The sequence below is a fragment of the Gorilla gorilla genome, chromosome 10 (assembly GCF_029281585.2).
Source record: "Gorilla gorilla gorilla isolate KB3781 chromosome 10, NHGRI_mGorGor1-v2.1_pri, whole genome shotgun sequence".
NCBI lineage: Eukaryota > Metazoa > Chordata > Mammalia > Primates > Hominidae > Gorilla > Gorilla gorilla.
In genome coordinates this window covers 127832939-127846486 of record NC_073234.2, presented here as the reverse complement: position 1 = coordinate 127846486, position 13548 = coordinate 127832939, and the positions used below count along the sequence as shown (strand labels likewise).

General features: G+C 43.0%; 1 protein-coding gene across 4 annotated transcripts in view; it reads right to left on the bottom strand.

Moving 5' to 3' along the window:
* Positions 1 to 13548, bottom strand: part of PTPN11 (protein tyrosine phosphatase non-receptor type 11) — a 90856-nt gene that overhangs the window by 64311 nt on the left and 12997 nt on the right. The window lies entirely within an intron of this gene.

Sequence of the window (13548 nt, the reverse complement as noted above, 5' to 3'; positions counted from 1 at the left end):
ATGAGAAGGGAGAAAGCCAGAATAAATCCCATGATGTTAGATTGTAATTGGAGGTATTAGTGCAAACTCTAATTTTTAATATATACATGTAAAGACAGATACGTAGATATAGAAATAGATATGTATGCTTCTGGATGGGAGCAGTGGCTCACGCCTATAATCCCAGCACTTTGGGAGGCCGAGGCGGGCAGATCACTTGAAGTCAGGAGTTCAAGACCATCCTGGCCAATGTGGTGAAACCCCATCTCTACTAAAAATACAAAAATTAGGTGGGCGTGGTGGTGGACACCTGTAATCCCAGCTACTCAGGAGGCTGAGACAGAAGAATTGCTTGAATCCAGGAGGCAGAGGTTGCAGTGAGCCATGATCGTGCCACTGCACTCCAGCCTGGGCGACAGAGCAAGACTCCGTCTCAAAAAAATAATAATAATACAGAAATACATGCTTCGGTGTATGTGTATGTGCTTTTATGAATACACACACACACACACACACACACACATTTCCTAGGTCTCTTCTGAAAGGGTTTGGAAGCAATGACACTCCAGTAGCAATCACACCTAACACCTCTATCTTGGTTTCTACATATTGGGTTTTCCATTCTCCAATGAAAGGAACTGGCCTCCTTGAAGAAATGGCTGATCCCAGGGTTGGGGCAGTAAAAGTAAGAAGATGAACTTGGAACATCCTATTGTGGGCCAGTAAGAGTTCCAACGAGGAGCTATGAAAAGGACACAGGAGACAAACTGCAGGATCCTCTGCTGGCCAAAGTAGGGACAATTTGTACCTCAAAATAAACAATGATAGTAACAGATTATAACCCACTGAATAAAACAGGAAATAGTTCATTCTCTTAGTTTCCTATTTTTTTAACTAATTGTTTGTTTAAAAATTGAAACATGGAGGCCAGGTGCGGTGGCTCACACCTGTAATCCCAGAATTTTGGGAGGCTGAGGCAGGCAGATCACCTGAGGTCGGGAGTTCGGGAGCAGCCTGACCAACATGGAGAAACCCATCTCTACTAAAAATACAAAATTAGCTGGGCGTGGTGGCGTGTGCGTGTAATCCCAGCTACTTGAGAGGCTGAGGCAGGAGAATCGCTTGAACCCGGGAGGCGGAGGTTGCAGTGAGCCAAGATCATGCCACTACACTCCAGCCTGGGTGACAGAGTGAGACCTTGTCTCAAAAAAGAAAAAAAAAAAACTTGGAAGTACCATATGATCCAGAAATTCCACTTCCAGGTATATACTCAAAGTAATTGAAAACACGGATTCAAATTGGTATTTTTCTATAACTCATATTCACAGCAGCATTATTTGCAAAAGCCAAAAGGTGAAAGAAAACAGTGTCTATAGATGGATGAATAGACAAACATTCTAAGTGAACTAAGCCAGTCACTAAAGGACAATGCTATAGTTTGAATGCCGCTCCCCTCAGGTTGAAACTTAATCCTCAGCCACGCACAGTGGTTCACGCCTATAATCCCAGCACTTTAGGGGGCTGTGATGGGAAGATCACTTGAGCCCAGGAGTTCAAGACCAGCCTGGGCAATATAGTGAAACCCCATCTCTACAAAAAATGCAAAAATTAGGGCCAGGCGCAGTGGCTTACACCTGTAATCCTAGCATTTTGGGAGGCCAAGGCAGGCGGATCACTTGAGCCCAGGAGTTCAAGACCAGCTTGGGCAACATGGCGAAACCCAGTCAATACAAAAAATATAAAAATTAGCCATGCATGGTGGTGTGGGCCTATAGTCCCAGCTACTAAGGAGGCTGAGGTGGGAGGATCGCCTGAGCCCAGGAGGTCCAGGTTGCAGTGAGCCAAGATCATACCACTGCACTCCAGGCCAGGCAACAGAATAAGACCCTGTCTCAAAAAAAAAAAAAAAAAGACTGGGCACAGTGGCTCACACCTGTAATCCCAACAGTTTGGGAGGCCGAGGCGGGCGGATCATGAGGTCAGGAGTCCGAGACTAGTCTGACCAACATGGCAAAACCCCGTCTCTTATAAAATTCCAAAATTAGCTGGGCAAGGTGGCGCAGGCCTGCAATCCCAGTTACTCGGGAGGCTGAGGCAGGAGATTCGCTTGAACCTGGGAGACGGAGGTTGCAGTGAGCCGAGATCGCATCATTACACTCCAGCCTGGGCAACATAAGCAAAATTCCATCTCCAAAAAAAAAAAAAAAGATACAACCATGAAGAGGAGTTTGGCGGGATGCAAAGAAATATCCAAATTAAAGGCCAGTAACAAGACTTAGCAAGTAACACAATGCATTAATGCATAACCTGGACATATAATGGACCAAAACAAACAAAATAAAAGGGAAGAGTTTTTGTTGTTGTTTTGTCTTTTGCTATAAGGATATTACTAAAACAATTTGAAAGAGATATAAGGGTTTGATGGTAGTCTTGTTATAATATACATTTTGGTGATATACTGTGGTTATGTAACCAAGTGTCCTTGCTTTTTAAGAAATACACACTGAAGTATTTTGGAGCAATGAGACGCCATGTCTGCAACTTACCCTCAAGTGGTTCCAACAAAACTTAGAGACACATATATGTACACATGTATATATACATGTGTATTTTATATGTAGATATGTATTTTATATATATAATACATACATATACATACAATACATACATATGTGTAGTGTATATATAATTTTTATATATATATATATATAAAAAAGAGAGAGAGAGAGAGGAGAGAGAGTAAACATGGTATAGGTTGAGTATCCCAAATCTAAAATGCTGCAAAATCCATGGCCAGGCGCGGTGGTTCACTCCTGTAATCCCAGCACTTTGGGAGGCAGAGGCAGGTGGACCACCTGAGGTCAGGAGTTCAAGACCAGCCTGGCCAACACAGTGAAACCCTGTCTCTACTAAAAATACAAAAATTAGCCGGCCGTGGTGGCAAGCGCCTATAGTCCCAACTACTCAGGGGGCTGAGGCAGGAGAATCACTTGAACCCAGAAGGTGAAGTTTGCAATGAGCCAAGATCGCTCACTGCACTCCAGCCTGGGTGATGGAGCAATACTCCATCTCAAAAAATAAATTAATTAAATAAATAAAAAAAGTGCCCACATGACATTCAAAGGAAATGCTCATCATAGCATTTCAGATTTGAGATTTCGGGATTAGAGATGCTTAAATATATAATAAAAATATTCCAAAATTCGAAAAAATCTGAAATCCAAAACACTTCTGGTCCCAAGCATTTTGGATAAGGGATACTCAACCTGTATAAGGTTGACTTGTAAATCTGGATGAAAAGTTAACACGAATTATTTGTACTATTTTGCAACTCTTATTTAAATTTGAAATTATTTCAAAATAAAATGTTTTTTAAAACCCACAAATGATGAAATCCATCATGAATGGCAACTGCTTCAGAGGAGTCCTCTCTAGTTACCAGCAAAAAGATATTCTTGGCCAGGCGCGGTGGTTCACGCCTGTAATCCCAGCACTTTGGGAGGCCGAGGCGGGTGGATCACAAGGTCAGGAGATCGAGACCATCCTGGCTAACACAGTGAAACCCCGTCTCTACTAAAAATGCAAAAAAATTAGCCAGGCGTGGTGGCACGTGCCTGTAATCCCAGCTACTCGGGAGGCTGAGGCAGGAGAATGGCGTGAACCCGGTAGGCGGAGCTTGCAGTGAGCCCAGATCGCGCCACTGCACTCCAGCCTGGGCGACAGAGCGAGACTCCGTCTCAAAAAAAAAAAAAAAAAAGATATTCTTCATGGATTTCAAAAGTCATTGAGATTCATGGTAACAGTAACTTCTAAAGTCAAATTATCCTGGACCTTTCGAAGCTAATAGAATGCTCTGAAATGCTCCCAGGAATATAAGTCAATATTAAATGTAGAGTTCTAGTACTGACAATCAAGTGAACTTTTAAGAGACTTCTCCACAAATATTGACCCAATTCAGGTATCTTACAACAGTGAAGGAGACCAGGCACAGTGGCTCACACCTGTAATCCCAGTACTTTAGGAGGCCAAGGTGGGAGGATCACCTGAGGTCAGGAGTTCAAGACCAGCCTGGGCAAAATGGCAAAACCCTGTCTCTACAAAAAAATACGAACATTAGCCAGGTGTGGTGGCATATGCCTGTAGTCCCAGCTACTCAGGAGGCTAAGGTGGGAGGATTGCTTGAGTCTGGGAGGCAGAGAATGCAGTGAGCAGAGATCGCACCACTGCACTCCAGCCTAGGCAATCGAGCAAGACCTTTTCTCAGATTTAAAAAAAAAAGGCTGGGCAAGGTCGCTCATGCTTGTAATCCCAGCACTTTGGGAGGCCGAGGCAGGTGGATCACCTGAGGTCGGGAGCTTAAGACCAGCCTGACCAACATGGAGAAACCCTGTCCCTACTAAAAATACAAAATCGGCCGGGCGTGGTGGCGCATGCCTGTAATCCCAGTTACTCGGGAGGCTGAGGCAGAAGAATCGCTTGAACCCGGGAAGCGGAGGTTGCGGTGAGCCAAGATCGCCACCACTGCACTCTAGCCTGGGCAACAACGCAAAACTCCATCTCAAAAAAAAAAAAGAAAAAGAAAAGAAAAATCGTAAAGCTCAGATCAAAATAATGAAATATTCATTTGCTTTTTTCTGAGAGCTTGTCAGAAGGTTGAGTCTGGGCCCGGTGACTCATGCCTATAATCCCAGCACTTTGGGAAGAGCTGAGGCAGGCGGATTACCTGAGGTCAGGAGTTTGAGGCCAGCCTGGGCAACATGGCAAAACCTCATCTGTACTAAAAATACAAAAATTAGCCAGGCATGGTGGCACGCATCTGTAATCCCAGATACTCGGGAGGCTGAGGCAGGAGAATCACTTGAACCCAGGAGGCGGAGGTTGCAATGAGCTGAGATCATGCCACTGCGCTCCAGCCTAGGCAACAAAGCAAGACTCTGTCTTAAAAAAAAAAAAAAAAAAAAAAAAAAAAAAGGCCAGGCACAGCGGCTGACGCCTGTAATCCCAGCACTTTGGGAGGCCGAGGCAGGTGGATCACGAGGTCAGGAGATTGAGACCATCCTGGGAAACCCCGTCTCTACTAAAAATACAAAAAAATTAGCTGGGTGTTGTGGCAGGCGCCTGTAATCCCAGCTACTCGGGAGGCTGAGGCAGGAGAATGGCATGAACCCAGGAGGTGGAGCTTGCAGTGAGCCGAGATCATGCCACTGCACTCCAGCCTGGGCGACAGAGCAAGACTCCGTCTCAAAAAAAAAGGAAAATTGAGACAGAATAGAATTTCACCCGGGAAAACGTCAACCTCAATTTATGTGATACCTATTATTCTAGCATCCAATACTTTTGCACTCAGAATGGTTAAAGTATTCCGTTAAGAAAAAAAATCCTTGCTTGCAGCTTCTTTCATCTGTGGTTCCAGATGAAAGATGCCCAGAATTCTAAGGAATCAAAAAGTAATGACAACTGGCTTCTAGCTATTTATAGTTTTTCATAAAGGTATAATGAAACTCTTACATTAGGCCTCAATTTGTCTACCTACATAAGCTAATTAAAATGTCAACTCTCTTTTGCTTTTGGCTGCAAAACAATTATGTTAATTGGGTGTGGCAACTGGAAACTGAGTGGCATATGTGCCTTCTACCAAGAGGAAAAAAATGGAAAAACTAATTATTATATAACACAGGTGTGGAGACCAAATCTTTCAGAATATTGGGTTTATGGTTTGGGTTTTTTTGTTTGTTTGTTTGTTTGTTTTTAAAGGACAATCCAGCCATGCATGGTGGCTCACACCTGTAATCCCAGCACTTTGGAAGGCCAAGGCAGGTAGATCACCTGAGGTCAGGAGTTCGAGACCAGCCTGGCCAACATAGTGAAACCCCGTCTCTACTAAAAATACAAAAAATTAGCCAAGTATGGTGGTGCGCGCCTGTAGTCCCAGCTACTCCGGAGGCTGAGGCAGGAGAATCACCTGAACCCAGGAGACGAAGGTTACAGAGAGCCGAGATCACAGCACTGCACTCCAGCCTGAACAAAAGAGCGAGACTCCATCTCAAATAATAATAATAATAATACAAAAATTAGCTGGGCATGGTGGCTGGCACCTGTAATCCCAGCTACTTGGGAGGCTGAGGCATGAGAATCACTTGAACCCCAGAGGCAGAGGTTACAGTGAGCTGAAATCACACCACTCCACTCCAGCCTCGGCAACAGAGGGAGACTCTGTCTCAAAAATATAATAAAATAAGAATAAATTTTTTAAAAAGTTTAAAAAAAAGGGCAATCCCCTCCCCAAATGACAGGCTGAGAATCACTAACACATGGCGGAAAAGCCTTAGGGGTAGCCACATAGACTCTGGTGCCAGATTGTCTTGGTCTGAAGCCCAGCTCTCTGTGACCCTGGGCTACATATTTAACCTCTCTGTTAAGTCCTATAAAATGGAAGGTGCAACAGTACCCATGTCACAGTGTTGTTGAGAGGATAAAATGAGTTAATATTTATAAAGTATCTAGAAGAGTGCCTGGACTTTCAGGTAGCCAAGGACAACGATGATTGCCTAAATCCATCTCTCCCCATACATCCTTCAAAAACAACATAGAATTAAAAACAAAACAAGCCAGACACCATGGTTCATGCCTGTAAATCCCAGTGTTTTGGCAGGCTGGGGTGGGAGGATTGCTTAAGGCCAGGTGTTCAAGACCAGCCTGGGCAACATAGCAAGATCCCATCTCTACAAAAAAATTAAAAATTAGCCAGGGACCAGGCACAGTGGCTCAAGCCTGTAATCCCAGCACTTTGGGAGGCCAAGGTGGGTGGATCACTTGAGGTCAAGAGTTCGAGACCAGCCTAGCCAACATGGTGAAACCCTGTTTCTACTAAAAAATACAAAAATTAGCCGGGTATGGTGGCATGCACCTGCAGTCTCAGCTACTCGGGAGGCTGAGGTGAGAGAATCGCTTGAACCTGGGAGGCAGAGGTTGCAGTGAGCCGAGATTGCGCCACTACACTCCAATCTGGGGGACAGAGCAAGACTTCGTCTCAAAAAAAAAAAAAAAAATTAGGTATGGTGGTGTGCTCCTGTAGTCCCAGCTACTCAGGAGGCTGAGGTGGGAGGTTCATCTAAGCCCAGCAGCTTGAGGATGCAGTAAGCTATGATCAAGACGCCACTGCACTCCAGCCAGGGCAAGAGTGGGACCCTGTCTCTAAGAAACACACACAAGAAAACAATAAACAAATAAAATGACATGAAAACCACACCCTCAACTTAAAGAGAATGTCCAAACTTCCAGATTACCTGTAAGCAAAAAAAAGAAAATATACCAAACATCAGTGAGTGACTGCTCAACCTCCTACTCCAAGCCTTTGTGCAAAAGAAGAGCATTCTGAGAAAAACAGCATGGTGTGGAGAACAGGGTAGCTAGTGGCAGGCCTAAAATTGCTCTAAAACCACCCCCAGAAACAGAAAGTCCACCCGAAGTGTGAAAATACTTCTGGTACATCAGAGTCCTGTTTATGGAAAGGGGCATGATTCCAGGGGGAAAGACTAAAAAGTTGTGGAAATAAGTCAGAAAACCTAGAACAAACGTGTAATTTTTCAGGGAAATGCAGTCTACAAAAATTAACCCATTAGAGTAAGAAAACTTAGGCAGACCAATTTGTATTAAAAAAAAATAGAGGGAGCCTCTCTGAACCTATTCTGGTTCAGAGGCTACCTGATTAAAAATAAGAAAAAATAGGGAAAACAATTAAGGAACTACGGCAGAAAATCACCAGGCCCAGATGGATTCCCAATGGACTTCTACCAAACCTTCAAAGACCAAATAGTCCCAATTCTTAAAATCATTCCTGAGTACTAAAAAGAAAGGAAAACTTCCAACTTCCTTTTACAAAGTAAATATAACACTGATACCTATACCAATAAAGATGGCACAAGAAAAACAACAGAGACCAATGGTACTCATGAATATTGATGCAGAACTTCTAAACAAAATATAAAAGAATCCAATACCACATTTAGAAAATAATGCACCATAACCAAGTGGTTAGAACCATACATCATACCACATATCAGAATAAATTTTAGGCCGGGCACGGTGGCTCACGCCTGTAATCCCAGCACTTTGGGAGGCCAAGGTGGGTGGATCACTTAAGGTCAGGAGTTCGAGACCAGCCTGGCCAACAGCAAAACCCCATCTGTACTAAAAAAAGAATACAAAAATTAGCCAGGCGCGGTGGCAGGTGCCTGTAATCCCAGCTACTCAGGAGGCCGAGGCAGCAGAATCGCTTGAACCCGGGAGGTGGGAGGCAGAGGCTGCAGTGAGCCAAGATCATTCCACTGCACTCCAGCCTGAGTGACACAGTGAGACCACGTCTCAAAAAAATAAAATAAAATAAATAATAAACGTAAAAGATGAAACAATGCAATACTAGAGGAAAACATGGGTGAATGTCTTGTTAACCTTAGAATAAGGAAAGGCTTTCTATGACTCAAAATCCAAGGGCAATAAAAAAAAGATTGATAAATCTGGGATAATTTTAACATCACCTTTCATCAACAATTCAATTGCTTTTTAAGAAAAATTCATTAAATGGTAAAATTTATTACCATTTTTACCATTTATTACCATAAATTTAATTATTCATTAAATGGTAAAAAACCTCAAGGACTGAAGTCAGTTCTAACTTGCAATTTGAGGGTCTTTAAACCAATCATTCTTTGGAAACCAAGAAACTTAAATTCAACTCCATTCAGAGGCGGACAACTTACAACCCACAATCCCTCCCACTGAGTTCAGTGCTATTCTCAGCCAAAAAAAAAAAAGCCTTCATTTCTATTATAAAAGCAATGAAATGCCAAGGCTCAGAAAAACAGACATACTATTAAATCTGGATGCATATTTTGCTCTTCTAGCACTTACTCATGTTTTTCAACCCAAAAGACTAACACCCATGTAAGGGGAGAAGTATCAGGAAAATGCTTCTGAAAAACATATTTTAAAAATCTGATTTGAAGCATCTCTTGGTTATTGAAGCAACCTACAGAGCAAAACCACTGTCTCAAATCCCAGAATGCCACATCTCTTGGGCAAGCTAATTAATCTCTCTGCTTCGGTTTTTACATCTGTAAAATGTGGATAATAATAGTGTTTACCTCATAGGAAATGAGAATTAATGAATTAATGCACATAAAAGAACTATAAAGCATATAAAGCATTTAAAACTATTAAAGCTTGTTTGCTTGTTGTTACCTGAATGAATACATAAAACAATTATTGACTATAATATCTCTACCATAGATTATGTTTCATTAATATGCAATTACTCTAGTATTAAATAACTTATTATTTAATAATCTTTATCTTGAATGCTACTTAGCCCGATATTATTGGTACCACCTGAATCTCTTTTGCCCATGTTTGTTTTATTTATTCTTTGACATTCTGTGCCAATTTGTCTTTTTAAATCAGAACACAACTAAATTTTTTTTTCTTTTTTCAAAATATTTTTATAAAATAGAGATGGGGTCCCACTATGTTGTTCAGGCTGGTCTCAAACTCCTGGACTCAAGTGATCCACCCACCTCAGCCTCCCAAAGTGCTGGGATTACAGGTGTGAGCCACCATACCCAGCCTGGATTTTTTCTTTTAATTCCATCTGGCTCAGCCATTAATTGAAGGACTTAATCCATTATCACTGACAGCTCATGTTTGGTATCATATCTGCTGGTTGTTTCCTACTTTCAATTTTTTTTCTGTCTTTTGCCACTTAGTGACTTCAGTGACTGTCTACTTCAGGCAGACACCTGTTTCTTATTCAAATAGAATTCTAATCATTTTAAAATTATACTGGTAGCCATATTGTAGTATTTAAAAAAAAAAAAAAAACTTAATCCTACAGTCCCAGGTTATTGAAGGGAAAATAACTTTTGCCTCTCTTAGATGGAAAGTGAAGAATTTCTGGCTGTTGTTTTACTAGTCTCCATTAAATGAAATACAGCAGGCTCAGCGGTTGCTTCATTTTAAACACTGGTTAGACAGCCTAGACCCCCACAATCTACCTGCTTATCTGTTCCCTGACTGTCACCACTGTCATCTCTTCTTTTTTAAAATAGATTCTAAAAGAATTTCTCACACTTGTCCTTGACCTCACCCCTGTGATGGCAGCCTCAAACATAGTATTATTAACTGCTTTTATGAAGATCTTTGTACAGGGCGGGGCAAGGTGGCTCACACCTGTAATCGCAGCACTTTGGGAGGCTGAGGTGGGAGGATTGCTTGAGGCCAGGAGTTCAAGATCAGCCTGGGCAACGTAGGGAAACCCCATCTCTACAAAAAATTAAAAAATTGGTGGGGCATTGATGGCACACACCTGTAGTCCCAGTTACTTGGGAAGCTAAGACGGAAAGATTGCCTGAGCCTGGGACGTCGGGGTTGCAGTGAGCTGTGATTGTGCCACTGAGCTCCAGCCTGGGCAACGGCACTTTCGGAGGCCAAGGCGGGCAGAGCACTTGAGGCCAGGAGTTCCAGACCAGCCTGGGCAACATGATGAAACCCCATCTCTACTAAAAATACAAAAATTAACTGGGCATGGTGGTGCGTGCCTGTAGTCTCAGCTACTTGGGAGGCTGAGGCACAAGAATCGCTTGAACCTGGGAGGTGAAGGTTGCAGTGGGTCAAGATCGCACCACTGCACCCCAGCCTGGGCAACAGAGTAAGACTCTGTCTCAAAAAAAACAAACAAACCCACAACCTTGTATATATACATATATACACTGACACGTATGTTCATGTGCATATACACACTACTCCCTCTGAGCCTGTGTGAAACACACTCGACATACAAATGGGATTCTCTTGTTTTACACCCTGATTTTTTCACATACTACAACTTGAAGATCTTTCTCTCTTTTTTTTTTTTTGAGACGGAGTCTTGCTCTGTCGCCAGGCTGGAATGCAGTGGCGTGATCTCGGCTCACTGCAACCTCTGCCTCCTGGGTTCAAGCGATTCTCCTGCCTCAGCCTCCCGAGTAGCTGAGACTACAGGTGCACGCCACCATGCCCAGCTAATTTTTCTATTTTTAGTAGAGACCGGGTTTCACCATGTTGGCCAGGATGGTCTTGATCTCTTGATCTTGTGATCTGCCCGCCTCAGCCTCCTAAAGTGTTGGGATTACAGGCGTGAGCCACCGCGCCCAGCCAAAGATCTTTCTATATCAGTACTTTGCTGGGTTTTTTTGGTTGTTGTTTTTAGAGACAGGGTCTCACTCTGTTGCGCAGGTTGGAGTGCAGAGGTGTGATCATGGCTCACTGCAGCCTCAACCTCCCAGGCTCAAGCAATCCTCCCACCTCAGCCTCCTGAGTAGCTGGGACTACAGGAATGCACCACTATGCCCAACTAATTTTTTTTATTTTTTGTAGAAATGGAGTCTTGCTATCTTGCTCTGCCTGGTCTCAAACTCCTGGCCTCAGCCTCCCAAAGTGCTGAGATTACAAGTGTGAGCCACCACACCTGGCCCACATCTAGGACTTCTTGACATTTTACAAGAGGTTTTTTTTTGTTTTTGTTTTTGTTTTTTTGAGATAGGGTCTCACTCTATCTCCCAGCCTGGAGTGCAGTGGCACAATCATGGCTCACTACAGCCTCAACCTGCCAGGCACAAGCGATCCCTCCAATCTCAGCCTCCTCAGTAGCTGGGACCATGAAGGTGTCCAATACCAAACCTGGCTAATTGTTTTATTTTTCCTTTGTAGAGATAGGGTCTTGCTATGTTGCCCAGGCTGGCCCTAAGCTCCTGGCTTCAAGCAATCCTCCTTCTTTGGCCACCCAAAGTGTTGAGATTATAGGCATGAGCCACTGCGCCCAGCCAGTACCCTTTTATTCAATGGCTACATAATACCCCATTGCATGAATGTGCCATCCATAATCTAACCCTTCTTATAGGACATTCATGTTATCCTCTGGTTTTTTGTTATTACAAATAATGCAGCAGAACATATCCTTTACGATCATTTTTACATACTTTTACAAATAAATCTGTAAAATTAAAGTTTTAGAAATAAAATGGCTTTGTCAAGATACGGTCATGCATTGCTTAACATCAGGAATATGTTCTGAGAAATGCATCATTAGGCGATTTCATCATTGGGTAACATCATGGAGCATACTTACACAAACCTAGATGGCAGAGCCTACTACACACCTGGGCTATATGGTATAACCTATTGCTCCTAGGCTACATACCTGTACAGCATGCTACTGTACTGAATACTGTAAGTAACTGTAACACAATGGTATTTGTGTATCTAAACACATCCATACATAGAAAAGGTACAGTTTAAATACAATATAAAAGATTAAAAATGGTGGCCAGGTGCCTGTAAATGGTGGCTCATGCCTGTAATCCCAGCACTTTGGGAGGCTGAGGCAGGCAGATCACTTGAGGTCAGGAGTTCAAGACCAGCCTGGCCAACATGGTGAAACCCCATCTCTACTAAATATATAAAAATTGGCCAGATGTGGTGTCCTGCGCCTGCAGTCCCAGCTACTCAGGAAGCTGAGGCAGGAGAATCGCTTGAACCCAGGAGGTAGAGGTTTCAGTAAGCCCAGATCACGCCACTACACGTCAGCCTGGGTGACACAGCAAGACTCCATCTCAAAAAAAAAAAAAAAAAAAGTTAAAAATGGTATGTCTATACAGGACAGCTCCATTATAATCTTTTTTTTTTTGAGATGGGGTCTTGCTATGTTGTCCCCACTGGTCTCAAACTCCTGAGTTCAAATGATTCTCCTGCCTTGGCCTACCAAAGTACTGGGATTACAGGTGTGAGCCACTGCGGCCGGGCCCATTATATTCTTTTTTTTTTTTTTGAGATGGAGTTTTGCCTTGTCATCTAGATGGGAGTGCAGTGGCCCAATCTCACCTCACTGCAACCTCCGCCTCCCGGGTTCAAGCGATTCTCCTGACTCTGCCTCCTGAGTAGCTGGGATTACAGGCACCCGCCACCATGCCTGGCTAATTTTTTGTATGTTTTTAGCAGAGACGGGGTTTCACCATGTTGGCCAGGCTGGTCTCAAACTCCTGACCTCAGGCGATCCACCCACCTCGGCCTCCCGAAGTGCTGGGATTGCAGGTGAGAGCCACTGCGCCCAGCCCATTATATTCTTATGGGACCACCATTATGTATGCTGTCCATCATCAACTGAACCATCATTACATGGCAAATGACTGTATATAATTTTTTTATTTTGACAAATATTGTCAAACCACCCTCAAAATAAGGTACTGGTTTGGACGGGCATAGAGTGTGAAATCCCCTGTTTTCCCTCACTTGTGCCAATACTACATACATTACCAAACTCTTTCATCTTTGTCTATCTGATTAATGGAAAATGGTACCATGTTAGTTTGCATTTCTTTGTGAGACTGAGCACTTTTTCATGTTTTCAGACCACTTGTGTTTCCTTTTCTATGAGTTGTCAGTTTGTCGTTGCTCATTTCCTATTAGATTTTTTTTCTTACTGATTTGTAGGAGCTCTTGATATAACGAGAAAATTACCCTTTACTGTATGTGTTGCAA